The following is an 18,635-nucleotide window of genomic DNA, read 5'->3' as shown; positions in this document are numbered from 1 at the left end:
ACAAGCTGTGCCATACTGATTCACATTTATGTGACAGAAGGGGGCTACATAAATAAATAACAAACAGCAATAATTAAGATTTGAAAAGGCAAACACATGATGTATACCCAGTTCTGCCAACTTGTTCATCTCCATGGGAGTGCATGCATGTGCATGTGTGCCTGTGCACATACTGTATGTTTGAGTGATCGCTTTCACACCCCGTGAAAGAAAACGCAGCATATTGACCGGCCTTCACCCGGGCCCAAGGGGCACTAAATCAAACGGGCGGGAGACCTGTGCCCAGGGATGTGAATGCAAACTGAACCCGACTGATGCGTGAATGTCTGTGGGCGAACCTCAGCTGGTAATGACTTGAAGAAGCCGGGTGCGCGGCGAGGTGTGAGCGTGGCCCGACGGAGAGGCGCGCACTGTGCCTCCCGTCCCATCGACGCCGCTCCTGCGTTAATGAACCTGCGGTTTGGAAGGGCACTCTGCGGGTGTTCCATTCCCAGCACACCTTTCATCAGAGACCATCAGAAATAAAACAGACATTATGTAATTAGGAGCGGAGGTCCTCGGTTATCATTACCTGCTGGTTCTCTTCAGCGATGGTTTCCTTTTTAATAGTGTTTCAATTGCTGGTTCTTAATGGCTGATTTATTACATTTTAATACCCTTGTCAGGAGGTAAGGCCTTGGAAGAGAACTGCATAATAGGGGCCATTACCACCATTTCCAGCGGGAGTGCTTCCCTTTCAAGGGGAGCGTTTGATGTGCAGCTCAGCCTCTAAATTTAAGTCAGCAACAACTCATTTCAACACACGGAGAACGGACTTAACCAACCTAGACCTTACAGTCTATTTTCTCACTATACCTGTTAACCATTGTTACATTTATTTCCGCTGTCAACAATCCCTTATCCCTTACCTACTTCAATCCCTTATAGCATTCACCCTGCCAGCAACTGACACTGTGTACCCTACCCATTTACATTTATTCATTTGGCAGACGCTTTTATCCAAAGTGACTTGCAAGGGAGGCAGAGTATAACACAAGCAAAAGCTGCATGAGCAGGTTTCAATAGGTGGCCAGACAAGGTACAACCTAGATACACCAATCAGTGGAAACGAGACTGAAGAAGTAATTGTTTATGCAGAGTGTACTGATGCATGGGTTCAACATCATGTAATAGGAGTTGGACTCTCAGTTCTTCTTCTCTACCATGTGACCCAGAGCTAATTAAATCTGTATTTCAATCGTTATCATCCTGGTGTCGCTGTAGGCACTGAATCATCAGTTGTGTTTAAACAATATGCCCAGTTGCTTGAATAATTATAAAATCTGTGGTAAAAAACCAGCAGCAACACCCCTCCCCCCACCAATCATATGGCTTTGGGGTGGGGTGGGGGGGGGGGGGGGTGGAAAGGAAAGGAGCCATGTAGGAACAATGAAGAACGTCCATAGCCGAAAGCACATCTTTGAGTGAAAGGGCGTAATACACTGCCATTCATGACTCGACAGTTTTCCCTTGCATGTATTCACTATGATTTCAGTTCACTGAAAATTACCCCTAATTTAGTAAATTAGCGAATTTTATAGGCTTTAATGGAAAATGTTTAATACTATTTGTCTGACAGACAAAAAAGTGGATATTCCTAAATTGCATTCAGTTTTAAACATGTAATAAATGGTGGGGCAATTCCATCAGCCACACAACAGAATTTTCTTTGGTGGACAGCTGACTTGGATAAAAGCATAGTGAAAGAGCTGATAAAAACATCTGACAGCGTATCTACAGTAACAGATAAACAGAAGGGGAAAGAAAAACTTTGTTTCACATATTTTATTTCTTTTTGAAGGCAAATCAGTATGTTATAAATCATCCTTGTTGAAGCAGTGTACCTTATGACCATGAATTACTCTTCAGTTGCAGATGGCATCAAGAAATGCTTGCAAGATTTAGAAGTCCCATTTTGATAAGGTGTCTGCATTTGTGTCTGACAATGTGACATACATGTTAAAGGTGTACGCTGCTGTCCTCTTAGGCTTGTTGTCAACATGCCCCTTCACTATATTTCAGACATGTCCACGTTGTCTGTGATTCAAAATATTCCACCAGAATTCAACATGTGATGGTGTATGATGTAAACCTTGCCGTAATTTGTGTTTAGTTGTTGGTAATTAATTAATTGACTTAGATGGGGAGGTTGGGGAGGTGCAATTGGATAATTGTTTACAAATAGCAAAGTCCTCTCGGTGTCAGAGGAGGGGAGTACATATAAGAGAGCAAGTTGAGAAAAACTGTTGGCTCTAGACATGAGGTAGAAAATGTAATAATGGCAATAGTAATAATAGTAATAATGGCAATAGCCAGGCAGTGACCAGCATGCTCCACAGTGTTTGCTTTTAGATTAGGGCGGCCAAAGCAGCTAATTTAAGACCATTTACAATCTCTCAGTCTCCAAAATGATAGGACAAAGATTGCAGCGCAGTTACAGCTCCACTGAGGCAGGAGGCTGTAAAACACAGATGTCCATGCAGAAATAATTCCAGCAGCATTTGACCAGCCATTGGCTGCTGTAGAAGGTTGCGTCTTCCACCATCTTGTTGAATGATTTGAAAGATGCTACACTCTGCAGCAGACAGCTTGGTAGTTGCACTTCCTGAACCATACAATATCAACTCCAGGTACATCCACTTGCTCTTAATGTTTTTGGAGTAAGCTTCCAGAAGACTTCCAGAGCTTGTGCATGTTGTGCATGCAGAGCTTTGTGTTAACATTAGCTGCACAGTGGATTGCCACAGACTTTAAAATTAAAAGGTAGGTTTACCTGAAACATTAGTAGCTCTCATACTGTATAACTGGGACATTTCTGTCACATTTCACATATTGTATGAAATGTGGTGAATCTAAGCATTGCAATCATCTTAACACATATACTGTGAGCCTTTTTTTATTCTTACTGATGCTTTCAAGTATTTACTTGAGAACACAAGAGAATGCAACAAAATTAATACATGTGATCTTATGCATGAGTGTGATACAAGTATGATGTAAAATATGTAATAATGAAGTGTTTAAATGAACATTTATTCTCCATAATATTGACTTGCACTGAATACACTTATTCCCCTCGTTTAGGTGACTCAGTAAACACAAAAACATGAGGCACAGCTATCAGGATATCAGCCATAACACATACATATACAACCAACTGCAACATAGTGTACAAAGGCTGGACAGAAATAAAGGAACATCTGTGAGAATAGTAAATTACAAATGCTACTCCATGCCCAAACGTCCAATGTCAGCCCTGTAAGTGGGTTACAGTGTGTGCAAATTCTGTACAGTAAAACTGCACACATTATTAGCAATGCGAACAGACTGCTACCAAGCAAAGGACTGTAAATGAATGATGCCTTCTCTTTTGAAATCTTTGCCTAAAATCATAAGAAAACAGCAGCACATTCCCAAGAGTAAATAAATTGACTGGAACTGCTGTCATTTACCAGACTATTAATTGACTAATGTGCATTACTTCCCTGTATGACATAGGCAGGATCATGGGACTGATCAGGTGGGATTTAGGGAAATTAGCTGAATCAGTGTGGGAAATGCAAGCATGTTCTTGGCTTTTGCGTTCAGCACAACTGTTTAGAATGAATACAGCCTTTGGGATTATTTGCACAAAGCCGATTAATCTAAACACTTAATTCCATGTCACATCTGACACATAAAAATAACTATAAGTAACGCTCATAACTATAGCAGTACTTTAAATGTTGCCTCCACTGATGATGTTGAAATGACTGATCCATAACTGAAGGATAACAAACATCAACAATTCCACGCATCCAGAGCAATTTACCAAGAACGAGTGCAAAGTGCAGCCAGTAAAGTGACGTGACATTATTCACACCCTTCATAATTATAGAAACCCCTCTGTGCTGAATAATGACTGCAGTCAAACAAAGCCCATGATATTCAACTTTTAACCTAAACCTTGCATGTACAGGACCTTCAGAGAAACCGTTACATGTTTTTCACTGTATACTCAACTATATATTCACTGGTACATTATTACACGTTACGTGTGCTTGCAGAAAACCTTTCATGCACATCTTTTGAAATTCTTTGCAGTGGAAAGATGGATAGTGGAGAGAGACGCAAGAAAATAACACTTTTTATCAGATTGTCCAGCATGCGATCTGATTACAAGTGGACATTGTTGAACAAGAAAACTGAGGAGAGGGAATTTAGCCTGGACTGGAAAAATTGCTGCCTCAGCATTGTGGTAGGAGGCATTATTATTAGCTTAACAGACACCTATATCCAGGGCAAGGGAGCTTTCTGTTGTACATCTCTCACATCCTATATGACCCATTTATACAGCTGAAATTCTGTAGCTACTCGAGTAATTTTAGATAAAAAATCATGCTCATGGGTACAGTAGTGGTGCCTAACCTCCATTTATGATTCAAACTCTTGGCACAGAGGTCCAAAGCTTCAGCCACTACTCCACATATTGCAGCCCAAATATCATTATTATGAATTACCACTTACTTTACATTATCATTGTTGACACATTAGCATATATGTTCCATCGACAAGTTTGGATTCTAACCCCCTTTCAAACCATTCAGCAATTCGATGTCTTAGTGCAATATCCGTTTGCAGTCTGACAGATTACAAACCATTACAGCCTTTTTATGTTCATTTAATATGCTCATTGATTCTTTGGATGCCAGGAATGATTGATTCAATTGATTAACAATTCTTTCATGTTCATATTATGTGTAAAAGAAACGTAATAAAAATTGGAATTTCAATTATGCTATTTCAAACATCCAGTGAAATGGATCCTGTTCCCTCTAGTGGGACCCATTCATTCACACACAGACATTCCAGTCTGTCTCACAGTACAGGGGAAGTTCTCTGTTTTTCAGTTAATCCTCTAATTGTCCATGTATTGAGTTCAGGCACTCATCAAGACTGTGGAAGCCCATCCTAAGAGATGCTGCCTTCATTTCCTCAACCTAATGGTTAAACATGTTAAAAAGCCTTTTATCTATAAAAACATGGTGTGAGACCGGCTGTGATGCAAACACATTTACCGCCATTTAAAACAGAAATAAAACAATGAAAGCTCAATAATATAGCCTTGCATTTTTCAAATATAAAACTTACAACAGCTTTTAGAGACATTTCAAGAGTTTTACTTGCAGTGAAAAGTACAACTGACAATATCAATGCAGTTTATCATTAGCTGACTAAGAGAATGATAGCCTTCTCATTACAGCTTATTCCTTTCAAATATTACATAGTATGGTTACAGTAGCACATTTCCTATATAGTCTCATTCTTAATAAACAAAAATGGATCTTCATGCTGCTCTACTGGTAATTACGAAAATCCAGTCTAACGATCCGTGTCCAAAACTGTGCACTTGACATTTTTTGTTGTTTGTTAACATTTGACATTTTACTCCGATGATTGGCACGGCACCCAAAGTGAAAAGACCGTCACGCTGGGTACAGGGCAGCATCCATGATTACCATGGTATTGTTTAGAAATATGAAAATAAACTTTTACCAACCTCTTTGAGTCCTGTTCCAATGACAGTAAACAGATGTGCATTTCTTGTTTATAGCAATCTAAAATAAATGATTATGCCAGACAGATAAACATAATTATCGGAAAACCATTAACATCCCGACACTATCCATACCCTTCCTACGCTATTCACTCACATGAACGTGGCATGGATCCCACACATACAGTATGCGTAGACACCATTGATTAAAATAAATGGTCAGTTACATCATCTGGCCTACCCTGGGGTTACGTGTCTTTTTCCCTAACTGGATTGAAAGTTTGTGTAAGACAAAGGCATGATATTGCAAAGTACAGCATTAGTGTGTATTTGAGTCTTTCATCTCAGAAAATATTACCTTCATTCTCAAAGCATAATGTAACTTGTGTGTAAATAATGTGCCAATAACTTCTGCAAAGCAGGCTTTCTGAACTACCCTAGGCAACTTAGCCTTTAATACACAGCTGAAACCACTTGCAAACACTTAATTAGATGCAATGCCACTGCACTCCAATCAAGAACTTTGTAGACTCCATAAAACAAAGAGTCTCACAGTTATTTCTACAGCTTTTGAAATTAAATATAACTTGATATCTTGATAGCAGAACAAGTCTGATTGTAAGTAGTACCTGTATATGGCATATAAAAAAAAAAAACAGACAACTGGAAAATTGCAGTTCAAATCTGAGAGTTAAACTTAATCGGCATTGAACATGGTGCTGACCGTTGATGATGTCTGTGGAGAAATATACGTCACTATAAACAATGAAAACTAGATCAATCCCAAATGATGACCCACCCCATGATCACAAAGCAAGTAAGAGTAAAGAATCTCAGGACAAGATAAGATACCATCACAGGGTAGACAGGGGCGACCTGCAAGCACAGGGTGGATGTAATTTCTTCCTCAGTCTGGCCCATCATTGCCATCTCACTGAGACTAATTAGCACCAAATCTTGACTGTGGGAGGCAGATTTTCCCAGAATGACTCAGAAATGATCAAGTTGTGCTTATGGGCAGTGAGTTTTTGTCTCTGCAAAATGGTCAGTAGTTTATCCCATACTTTTCATCTCACATGTATAGCCACTTGGGGCCTGAAATCAATTAAAGCTCCCTGGTAGAGGTTTCATTTTCATTTGAAAATGAAACCCATGGGAAAGTGCTAAGTTGGACATACTGTTCCAGGCACACATCAGGCCTATGGCTTGTACAAGACCGATTTATAAATACTTGTTATGTCCAACCAAACACTTTCCCTGGGTTTATTTTCTCACAGAACCACTCTAGGTGCCTTTTAAACCCTCTGTAAATTGATATATCAATAGAGAATTAACCATGAAGCTGGCTACAGTGTGCTTTTCAAACATCTGGTTCTTTAGCATGCTATTTTTCAGAACCTAGGCCGACAGCACCTCCTTCAATGTTTATTTTTGGTCGTACTTTACGTCACATTATATTGCCCCTATACTGTTTGATTACACTGTAACTACATACATAAGTAGTGTGTAACTGCTATGTAAGTACACCTTTTACATAACATAGCAAGGGTTAAAGTTGGGCCTACAGTCAGGGTTATTGAAATAGTGTGGGCAGTAGTTGTGCTCTGCCCTGGAACAGGTTGTTGTAACTTGTTGTAACTGTACACTGTGGCTACATAATATGCAAACATAGTACAATAAATTATATTTTTGTTTTTGTACTGAACACTGAAGTACTTTAAGGTAAGACAAACCCTTTGAAAATGCTGAAAAGTGATTGTTTATGCTCTCACTAGAAAAGATGAGGTCTTTGGCAAAGAAGTTGACCTGACCATTTTGATGGCTGTTTTTCACACTTAAGCCCATGGCCGTGTGTTTACATTAGTATTGCGCCAAATTAAGTATGAGTTCAGTGTGGCACAGTTTTGCTCTGCATTAAAAGAGTCTGTTATTGTTGCATGTGCTGGGTTCACCAACATCCATATTTGCTTTGGACAGAGTCCATACAAACTGCAGCGTAGGCAGCCGGCATGCTCTCCAAGTCACTTTCAGTTGGCTGGGTACTGCACTATAATTTTTAATGATGCCGTCTTTAATCTCAATCAAACCAACTGTTCAGTGACAACTAAAAATAAAACATATACATTAGCTAATCATATAGCAGTATACACCAACGTGAATAAATGCAGTGTCATTTTATTGGCTTGTCATGTGTATTTTAGCCCATCTTGCAAAGTGTCTCTTGTAATTTATAAATGCCAGATTTTAAGAGTGCAATATATTGAACAAGACAAATCATATGGAAAAGACCTTAAATGACAGGGTACAATACACCTCTCATATACTAATAATTTATCATGTTAATCTTCATTTTACATGCTGCATTTGCAAATTGCTTGGAATGAACATTGCATATGTTTATATTTACATTTCATCATTGTAACATATTTATGAAATTTCCAGGAAATTTAGCAGACAAAATTTGCAATAAATCACACAGTCGTAGTCAAATGCAATGACTACAAATATAGTCACTACAATGCAAATGCACGGGGAAGACACCAACACCATCACAATCCCCACAGGAAAACATTTATATACTACAACTGCATACTCACAAACTCTACTGTGCTCTGAAGGTTGATTCTACGCAAGTGCAAGGTCCATGCATGCATATACACATATATAAATATATAAGAGTAAAGATATATGAATATGAAAACTAAGTATCCATATGCTGTAGTGCATAAGCGAAGAAGCAAAAGCCGGTCAAATGCTGATCAGTAAAATCTGCTCTTTTAAACACAGATACTATTCAGTGGCATATTCCTGTAAATTCCTCTCAATTTAAGAATATTTAAGCGCTCTATCCTGATAAAGCTACTGGGTAATCTCTGAATTATCTTTCGAATCAATTAACTTTTAAATTGATTTGATAAGAACTGATTAAAAAAAAAACAATAAAAACATTTGTCAGATTGTAAAAGAAATTAGGTTCTGCAAGCTTGAAAGGTGGTGTATGCAGCCTGTAGATGTGAAGCACTTACTCTTTTGTTTGTTTATGCTCCGTGCTAATCACCACTACAGCATCTAACATGATTGCTAGCAATTATTTACTGTAAGGACTTTTATTAATCAACATCTCCAATAAAGTTATGCGGCAAACCTGGGAGTAATTATGTCCACGGTACACATTAACAGCAAGGGGGCTTTTTCTTAGGAACACATCAATTACAGGCCAGCTTTTACATTTAATCTTCTTGTTGGACCCTTGTTAATGTTAACCACTTCCTTCCTCTTGGGTTTATTTTGCTTTGCTGCATATGGCCTCTGCACATCAACTATTTGGTGGTCAGACAATCCATAACCACCGAGGCTTTGCAGACAGATTATGTTGCCAAGCTGACCAGAGTTTTTGTTTTGCTTGACCCGGCCAGCTGATACGATCTCAGGCCAAAGGAGAAAGATGATCCTACCAAACTGTGACACAGTGTGATCTCTTACAAACCCAGGAACCAACCAAAGAACAAACCAGCATATAGAGAAATCCTGACGATGAAGGATATTGTACTGTGTTCTTGCAAACCTCTGTATTTGTCTATAAAGGATATTTCACAGTTATATTGTTAAACTAACATAAAGTAATTCAAAAGCTATTATTTGTATCAATTATTCCCCATTCTACTCACCTACATGCCCACATAAGAAGAATTTCCATCAGCTTCCAATGAATCCTTGCTTATATAAACCTCTCTGCGTATGTTTCTTTTTCAATCTAATTATGTAATCAATGGTCTTGAAATGTACAAGCAAATCACCACAGAGGTGAACTTGTGACCCTTTCTTGCAACCTTTAGGGAAAAGATTTATACCAATCAGGAAAAGCTGACGGTTGACTTGGAATTAAAGCTGTAGAGTCAGAGCCTTAATTAGATGTGTAACCTTTTTCTGACAGACAAATTTGTTTTGCAATACTAGTGTTTAGGTAAGATCTGCTGGGATTTTAGATCGGCAGATATGCATTAAGGGCTACCCGGCTGGACTGGTGTTCATTAACTAGCTAGTTCAAACACAACACAATCAAAACCAAAGCTGCTTAAATCATGATCAAACTATTAAGCCTTTTTTCTGCTTTTTATTTCCTTTACAGACCTATGAATATGTTTCGTGTTCCAAGAGTTCTTAAGTGTAATTATAAAGTTTTCATGTAAGTACAGTCTCTTCCATGTAAAAACAGGGGGAAGTGAGGAAGCGGGAATCCATCTGGGAGCACAGAGGAACTGCCTCTGAAGCTGAAATGAGGTAAGAAGATGCAGATAATGGCGGCTCTCCTTTGAGGATAAGCATTTCGTTCAGACAGAGAGAAAACATCAACGGCCTAATAAGAAGTGGCATTTCTCAACAGCTGCGCGTGATTGGAAACAGTTGAGGTTGCCACGACGCAGCCGTGAGATTGGGTCAGCCCCTCTGAGGAGTGCTGAGGAGGGCACGAAAGGGAGGCAGCCCCTGTGCTGCCGAGACAGCCTTCTCCAGTCCAAGGAACCATCAGGGAAGACAAAGGCCAAGTGGTGTGGAGACGCCTGCAGTCTGTCACCACGCTACCCTGCCTGTCTTCCACCAGGCTCAGAGCCCACATTACAAAAAGGCTCTCGTGACTCGGAGGTCAGGTTTAAGCAGATCATTACACCCAGGTACAATGCAAACCATATTTGATGAAAGGGAAGTAAAAAATGTATTATTGAAAGGTATGGTATGGCCTTTTTCATGAGGAGACAAGTCTTTTTGCGTTCCTATTAGCACAATGTGGCATGCAAATGTTTCACCTAAACAGCAAAAATCCCTCATCCTGAGCAGCAAATAGAATTCAAATATAAAAATCTTTACAATAATGTAGGAACATCCCTCACACAATGGCTAGGCAATTACTAGGGTGCATATTAACCACAGGCAGTATAAACAGCTGGTGATGGGTGTGAGCAATTTGATGTACAATTATTTTTCCTCTTGGAAGTTCCATATTGTCATTAATGAAGTTTAATCTGTATCCATCCTCACATAATGACATAATAACGCTGCAGATAGAGCACAGAATACCATTTATTTACATCTGTTGAGATTTATGCAACCATCCCAGGTGAAGCCATCACAAAGCCCAGGCTAAAATATTTTACACAATTCCTTTACAGTGCCATTGCTAATACTTCACATCTTAGGTTCTGTAGGAGCATTTAACTAGAAAATATTTCAAACTTGGAACACCCTGACTTTCTGCAACAGTCTTTCACACACATCATTTTAAAATATAAAATAAATGTAATGAAGGATCCAAATATTCCTCTAAGTTAGCTTGTATGGGTCACAGCTTGGTTGGTAACTACTATCAGTATATCAGTATCACTGGAGATTCTACATGACCAAAATTTGATATTGGGGAGAACGATTAAAGAAACATTCAATTTCGATTTCAACAAGATGTAACTTCAGTGATGGCTCATGGCTTTTCCTGATAGAGAAGAGTTTATTTACCAAATAAACATAAATTAACATTAATTTACAACATTTCAAAACAAGTCAAAACATTTCAAAACAAGTCAACTGCCTTACCAGTCAACTATATTGACCATCTGACTATCAGATCAAGCAAGGCATGTCATAATTTTCATTTGAAAGTTTGTTGTTAATCAAGTAACAAAACTAAAGCTTTAAATGTATGTGTGCCGCATCCATTTCAAGCATTAGCTTCAAAGGACAAAACCTCTACAATACAGTCTTCAATTGAAGAACTGGTCACTCTGCATTAACTGTTGACTGTATTAAGTATTAATGCACACCATTATCTGTGACAGTATGTGTGTGCTGTGGTAGAATACATTACTGTCTTTGGTAGCTACATTATGTAGCTACATTATTATGCTAGCATCATGTCAGGTTATTATTAAGACCAGTTATTGACCAGTTATTAAGTGATATTAATTTTGGACATTTTGGATTAGTTCACCTTATTCCATGACAAAACCTCATACTGTATATTGCTGGTCCTTGAACATTGAGACAGCAGGTGTACCAAGCTAAGCTACAATAACTTAAATTGTGTTGACTGCAACACAATGGTGAACTATAGAATTTTCTACATTGCTCTATCAATTGTTTTAAAAGAAAAGAAAGAAGGAAATAAAATAGAAAAACATTCAATCATAGCCGTTGACATCATACAGAAAAAATGGCTTTCAATGTCAATAGAGACCTTTTGGTATCCATAGTAACCTTAATCGAGCCAGGATTGGCTAATTTGTGTTATGGTTGCAGTAGTTTATGTGTAATTTGAATAGAGATAAGGGGGAGCGAATGAGGCTCGATATGCATTTCTTGAAACCTCTCAGCTTGCAAGAGCCATTTAGCAAATAATCAGTTTGTTATTGGTCTTAAATAGTGCCTAATTAAAATGGTGACCTCTGCAAAGAACCCTCTTCCGAAAGACACAGAACATAAACAGGAAAAATCTGTTTAATTGCTTCAAAAAACGCTTTTTGTGGCAATGTAATTGGACCTCTGCAAAACAAATGAATCCACAGGGGATTCCCTGAATGAATGTTTAAATGCAAACAGTAGTCAGGCACTTAGGCAGGCTGGCCAGTGGTCCCTAATGAAATCATATAAAATCAAATCAAAGAATATGGCATTTTCACTAAGCAGATTTCTTGGAACCAGTTCTACAGCAATAACAAATGCTGGACAAATAAATCTAAATGAAAGTTATAAACGAAATGCTGAAACCGAGTAAAAGGGAGATTTGGGTTTGAAAGACAAGGGGGGGGGGAGCTTAGTGGTAAAAGCTGTTTATTTTCACACATCAAAGTTCTCAGCCCGCGTGTATGTGTTTAAGATCAGCAGAGCCTTCAATTTCGAGCTCGCTTCATGTTGAAAATACTCAGGCGTAACACAATGTTCTGCAGTGGAGCTCTTCAAAGCAACAGCCTGCTCTGATGTGCCGATGTTGCGTAACACACCTCACATATTCACACCTTGCTGCAACGTACAGTATTCCTCTTCAGGAAAACAATGTCATTGTTCTTTGCACTGTCAAACTTCAGACACTTCTCGTTTCACACTGGTAGGTGTAGCTACACTGAAAACAAATAAGCGAGCAGAAGAACAATCATTTACAATAGGTACTTTGTGTGTGTGCGTCTGTACATACATACATATATATGGATCAATCGTGGAAATTTTTATCTTCAAATCCAGACTCACATTACGCAGTTCTGCATTTTTATGTTGCAGGCTGATTCTCCCACAAGGCATGATGACTCAAGATATCATCATTAAAATTAAATATGATGATAAAGGAGGTGAGGGCCTGGTTAACCATAGTCTTGGAGGGATAATTAAACATCGTTTCATTCATTTAGTAAACGACACAGGAAAAGGCCACGACTGTTTCTGCAGAATGTCATTGTCAGAGCAAGAAAAGTTTTACATCGTAATTCTTTTTTTTAATTTATTTAACTTTTACAACTTGAGTCTTCCCTCTAAGACCAAATACGTCCTGTACAGAAAAACTAAGCAAATAATTATGCAGTATATTTATCATTTATTACATCAGATACAGAAAACAGGATATACAAAACACAAGTTTATTTATTCTCTTCTATTTATTTATTCTCTTATAAAAATAATGACATTTGGCAGTTGATGTGTTTACAGTATTATTTTACATGCATATGCAATGCATTATTTACATTCTCTGATTCGAAAAGACACAAATAAGTGGGTATTGAACTTAACACAATTATAAGTGTGTGTCTCTCTCTCTTTGTGCAGTGTGTGCATGGTACTCCTTCCCTTCCCCTAGTCTGTACGCTGTTGCAGCAGTGTGCTTGAATCCCAGAACCCCAATAGATGGCAGTATTTTACAGAGCATATGAAAACAGGCCGAGACGATCACAACAAGGTTTCCTGTTACTGAGATGCATTTTAAGCTTAATTTGATTTAAGATTCGCAACTGCACAGTACCCATTTGGGAAAGCAAAGGAAAGGGAATCTGTAAGGTGACTGTATGTGACTCTCCACATGGCTCCACATAAACATTGTTGATTTTTATTGCACTGGCAATAAGACCGTTATGCTTTGAGATGCAGTATGCATGCTAAGAAACACTTTATTATAAGGGAATTTTAACAACAATAACAATAACAATAATCAACACTACATAATATAAATTGTAGTACCTTTAACACTGCAGCTTTAAACTATTTTTAGGGTAGTCATCATAACCCCATTGTGATGAAACGCAAAAAAACTAAATGCGTTTCAATTTTTTTTTCTCAGTTTCAATTAAAAAAAAAAAAATTAGGTCAAACTGTCAAATGACCGCATTGATAGCTTTGATGATAATGATATCTAAAGTGAAGAAGAAGAGGAGGCAGAATAATAGGAGATGGTGAAGAGGAAGAGGAAGCTGTTGATGAAGATAACGGTGCTGATACCAATCCAAATGTTTACCGCGCCTAAGGGAGTGACTTCCCCAAGATAATTCAACAGTAACATATAGAGAAACTGTGTTTGCAAACGCTTGTAAAAGCACCTCCTTCTGGTTTCCCTCTTGGCAGCAGCTGTTATTTCCTTAAGTAAAGAAATAAAAATAAAATAAGTAAATTGCAACAAATGTCTCATCAGCTGTTGTGCAAGTGAAAGTAGACATGCAATACAATCAAGAAAAAAAAAACTATTTATTTTGTTCATTTCCTCATTCTGCATTGTCAGCCTTGAAGAGTGAAAAAAGTGGACTGCCCACAGAGAGAGAGGCAAGGCTCATACTGTGGCAGATGGTATTTTAAGGAAAACAGATTTGCAAAAAAAAAAAACATCCCCTTTTCAAGGGAGTATTGATTGTTGCATTGCTTACACGCACATGACTTCAAATACAAAAAGTGGTGACCGTTTGAGCAGTTACTGTGCTTGTCTCACACCGCGGTGATGCAGACATGAAAATGTATGCTCACAGAGATAAAAACATGTGATCGTCGATACACACCACAAGCTAATGGGTGAAAGCGGGAAGACAGAACTAAGTGCAGGAGTGTATTTCACGTTGCACAGTGAGATAAGATTGACGTGATATGATGTACCTCTAGCTTCATGAAAATGGACATGTTTTCCATGTGTCTGTCATGTGCGATTTGAGAAATGTGGTCTAGTTCTGTCACCGCCTTACTCCCCCCCCCCCCGCCCCCCCCATACTTTTGGTCCTTTTGTGGGACCCCTGCCCTGATGGGGTTTATGATTGGGCCTGGGTACCTGTGTGTGAAAACACTCACCCCCCCACCTCCACCCTCCCCCCCCACAACCCCCTGTCGGCACGCGGGTGCGCCCAGGTAACCACGGGTACCCCCCTGGCCAGCCCTCCCGGGGATTAAAGGTGTTCCGTCAGCGTTTAGGGATAATTCCGATAAGTCAGGCCCGCTCTGTAATGAGCAGCCCGGGATCTTTCTGGTTCAGCTGCTCTCTGCCTCTATTTCACGCTGCGCTGCTCCCCACTCCAGCGGCCTGGGTAAGTGTCCCCGCGAAGTGCACAGAACAGAGACGCAGAAAAGGAGACGCGCACGCATGACTGCCCAGCGCTCCATTCCATTCATTCCGGCCGGCGATGGGAACGCCAGCTCCTCACAGAGAGCTCCCTTTGCACCACCGAGCCGCTTTACAGTTCGGGCCTTAATAAGACGCCCCCCCCCCCCTCCCCCTTCTCTTCTGTTCCCTGGCCTCTTCTTTGAAAGCCGTCGTTTTCAAGGATCTGTGCCAGGTTTTTTTTTTTTTTTTTTTTTTTTTTTTACAGAGGGCTATTTCTAGGTATCCTTTCACCGTGGTTAAAGTGACCCCCTCCATCATACACACGCAATACATTCTTTGGGATATGTAATGCATACAGGGAGAAAGGCCATTAAAAAAGTGCCGCTCAATGGATGTCCTGGAAGCGGAGTTGCTTCCTTTCAGCGAATTTGTCTAGTGAAGCTTGGAGTTCATATCGCAAAGGCCAATGTGCAATATGGTGTTGCCCACTAAGCATAAAATACTCAAATTGAATGTATGCATTAAAAAAATGAAGAAAAACACGAGGACAAAAAAAAAAATCACAAGTTACGCCTGTATTATAATAATAAGAGTAAGAGGAGTGACCTCAGCCCTTTCTTCCTGTCTGATGAGAGTGGAATGACAAAAACTCCTCAGAGGTCCACAGTCACACTGTCACAGTGTGAAAAAGGAACATTTACAAGTGCAAAAAGGTGTTGAAAGGAGACCAAAGTTTTTCCCTGCTCATTTCAGAATAAAGGTGTGCACTGTCACAGACATCAAATAATGTCAGATTTGTTAAGGACCTGAAACCTTAACTCCAGGCCCGTGTTTATTTCAGCCAAAATTGTTTCACTGTCAGATCATATGAAAACATTATTTAAATAGAGACCAAAACACAGTTTAATTCCTGATTTTTTTTGCTTTTATTATATTGTGAATATGATGATGTGTGTTTTATCTGGGTGAAAATCCCACACTCCCTAACATGGAGCACTGTGAACTCTGAATTGTTGTCATGACTATCTGGCAGCAGGGCGCAGTGACAACATTTTTCATTTTCTTGTCTGTTTTAATTATCTGGAGCCAGACGATTGGCTTGGGTGGGTAATTAGAACACTATTTGCCTGGTGAAATTCAGCAGTGCTTTGAAGGGGGCCAGCTTACAATCACTACTACAGTGAATTCATTTTACGTTACCAGGTCTCTTAGCAAGCATCATCAAAATATCCAATATAATGATGGATAATATAAGGAAGATATTTACCATTTTGAACTGGAATAATAAATTTACCCCCTGACTTTCAAACTCACTAATTATGACTACTGTATAAATACTGTAAAAATATCAGGAATATGTGGTGGCTTAAGAGCATATCACAGTACAGCAGTGCAGCATATATATATATTCCATGATTCCTACAGCTGGACTGTATTTATGTCTTCCCATTGTACTTTCTTACCTTCTCTCTTCAAAATCACTCTCAAATGGTAGCATCAATGACTTCTAATACTTATTTGAATTTTATCTGTTCTCACCAATCTCTGATCATCAGTGTTAATGAATCACAGAGAGATGTTCCAAAGCAAAATTAGAATGGTGAAAAAAAAACTGGATCTTGTGAAGAAAAGGAAGAGAGGATGAATCAATTTGCACACAAGAGAATATTAAAACAGGTGATAAATATTATCATCTTTCGGATCGCCTTCTAAAGTAGCCGTGTAACCGTTTTCAGCGGCATGAAATCCTTTATCGGTCCGTCTGTGGTTGACAGAAACAATTATCTGGAGAGGAAGGTAAATGAATAAAATTAGCACTTCTTGGCTGACTTATTCCTGCCAGTGGCAATTGCCGTGCAACTTTCACAACTCTTATCATATCCTTGCGCCAGAGTCATGACTTCTCCTGCAGGAGAAAGTGTCTGCAGTTTGTTTAATCTTGCTGTAGCAATTGTGCATGGGCCAAATTTCGTTTATAAGGGACCCACCTTGACAGAGCATTACATTATTTTAAACAATGCAAAAATGTAAGGATTCATGCTCGTACCACTGGTAAAGAAACAAGAGGGGGGCTGAAGTTCACTTCACTCATATTTTTATGGTGATAGAAGAGATTCAGTTTCAGAGCTGTAAAGGGTTGAGCAAATGACCCATGTTGTATGGCGACTGAGCGAACTGTCCAAATGTCTCCGTGTAAAGTCACGGCAGTTTCCACCTCCATTCCGCTCCTGTGCCAGTTCCGATCATGCCCCTTGCAGTTCAAACCACAAGAAGTCAAGCTGAGATAGTCTTTATTTACCCTGCCCTCATTTCCTTGCATTAATGTCCTTGCCACATCTATGGCGTGGGTTTTGTTTGCAGAACTAATAAACGTTGGTAATGCTCTGCAATTTGCTCCACGAGCAGCTCATTGGCCACAGAGGAACATCTGGCCTGGAGTACTCTTGGCAGGGCCATATGAGGCTGTTTGGCTACAGCGGTTACACAGATTAATTTCTAAAATCTTGCTTCTCTTGGGGAAGTTCTGTTCTCAAATATGTGTAACGATGGATAAGTATATAATGTATACTATGTGTGTGGTTCACTGTTTAGAAGAGATGAGGGACTATTCCTTTTTCCATCAGGGACCCAGATTTTAACTTAAAATGTATTTGCTTTGGAGCATCTTAATTCCATGTTTTACTTTTTATTGAATTATCATTTTAACTTTCTTAAATCTGATGTGATGTCTTTTATTCCACCCTTATCTGAATGCTGAAAATTGGTGTTAATGCTACTTAGTGTTATTTTGAATAGTCAGCTTTCCTTTTGTTTTGCTTTTTGTCTTGCTTCAATCTACTGTTGTGAAAAAAATGGCCATAACAACCAAAGCCATGGGTACAAGTAGTGATTGAAAGAGTATTCTGCATTCTACAGAACGCTGCCAAAACGAGTGTTAATGGAAACCCACAATTAGGGTAGCCAACTCATATATTGCTGTTGCTGAGTATATTGGGTGAAACAGAACGGGAAAGAGAAAGTGGAAATACTAACTTTACCGATGACAGAGTTTTGCTCTTTACATTAGTCAGTTATTGACTTGTCATTTTCTGTTTTTTGTTTTCCAGACATTCATCTACTAGAAAAGTCTTACATAGACAGAATATAATTCACCTCAGGCCCTTCTGAAATACCCCAATTCCACTGGACAGCAAATTGTGTATAAAAAATGTACTTTGATCTCTGTGAAGCAATTTTAACTTGATTTTAATGCTTTGTACCATTGATGCAGTAGTGCACTTCCACAATGATGTTTATGTTAGTGTTTTGAATATATACCCTTTTTATTATTAAGTTCTTTCATGTTATTTCATAACTTGTTTGAGGAAGCTTATTACACTCTCCAAAGGCAAAATGCCTTTGCCAACATAACGGCTACAAGCACGATTGCATTACCTTCATTCATCTTCCCTTCTCTTTAGTGCTGCAAGTAATCAGTGAACTTCTTGCTATGACACACATGATCACACACGC

The sequence above is a fragment of the Megalops cyprinoides genome, chromosome 2, assembly GCF_013368585.1.
Source record: "Megalops cyprinoides isolate fMegCyp1 chromosome 2, fMegCyp1.pri, whole genome shotgun sequence".
NCBI classification, from domain to species: domain Eukaryota; kingdom Metazoa; phylum Chordata; class Actinopteri; order Elopiformes; family Megalopidae; genus Megalops; species Megalops cyprinoides.
This window is presented reverse-complemented; position numbering follows the sequence as displayed.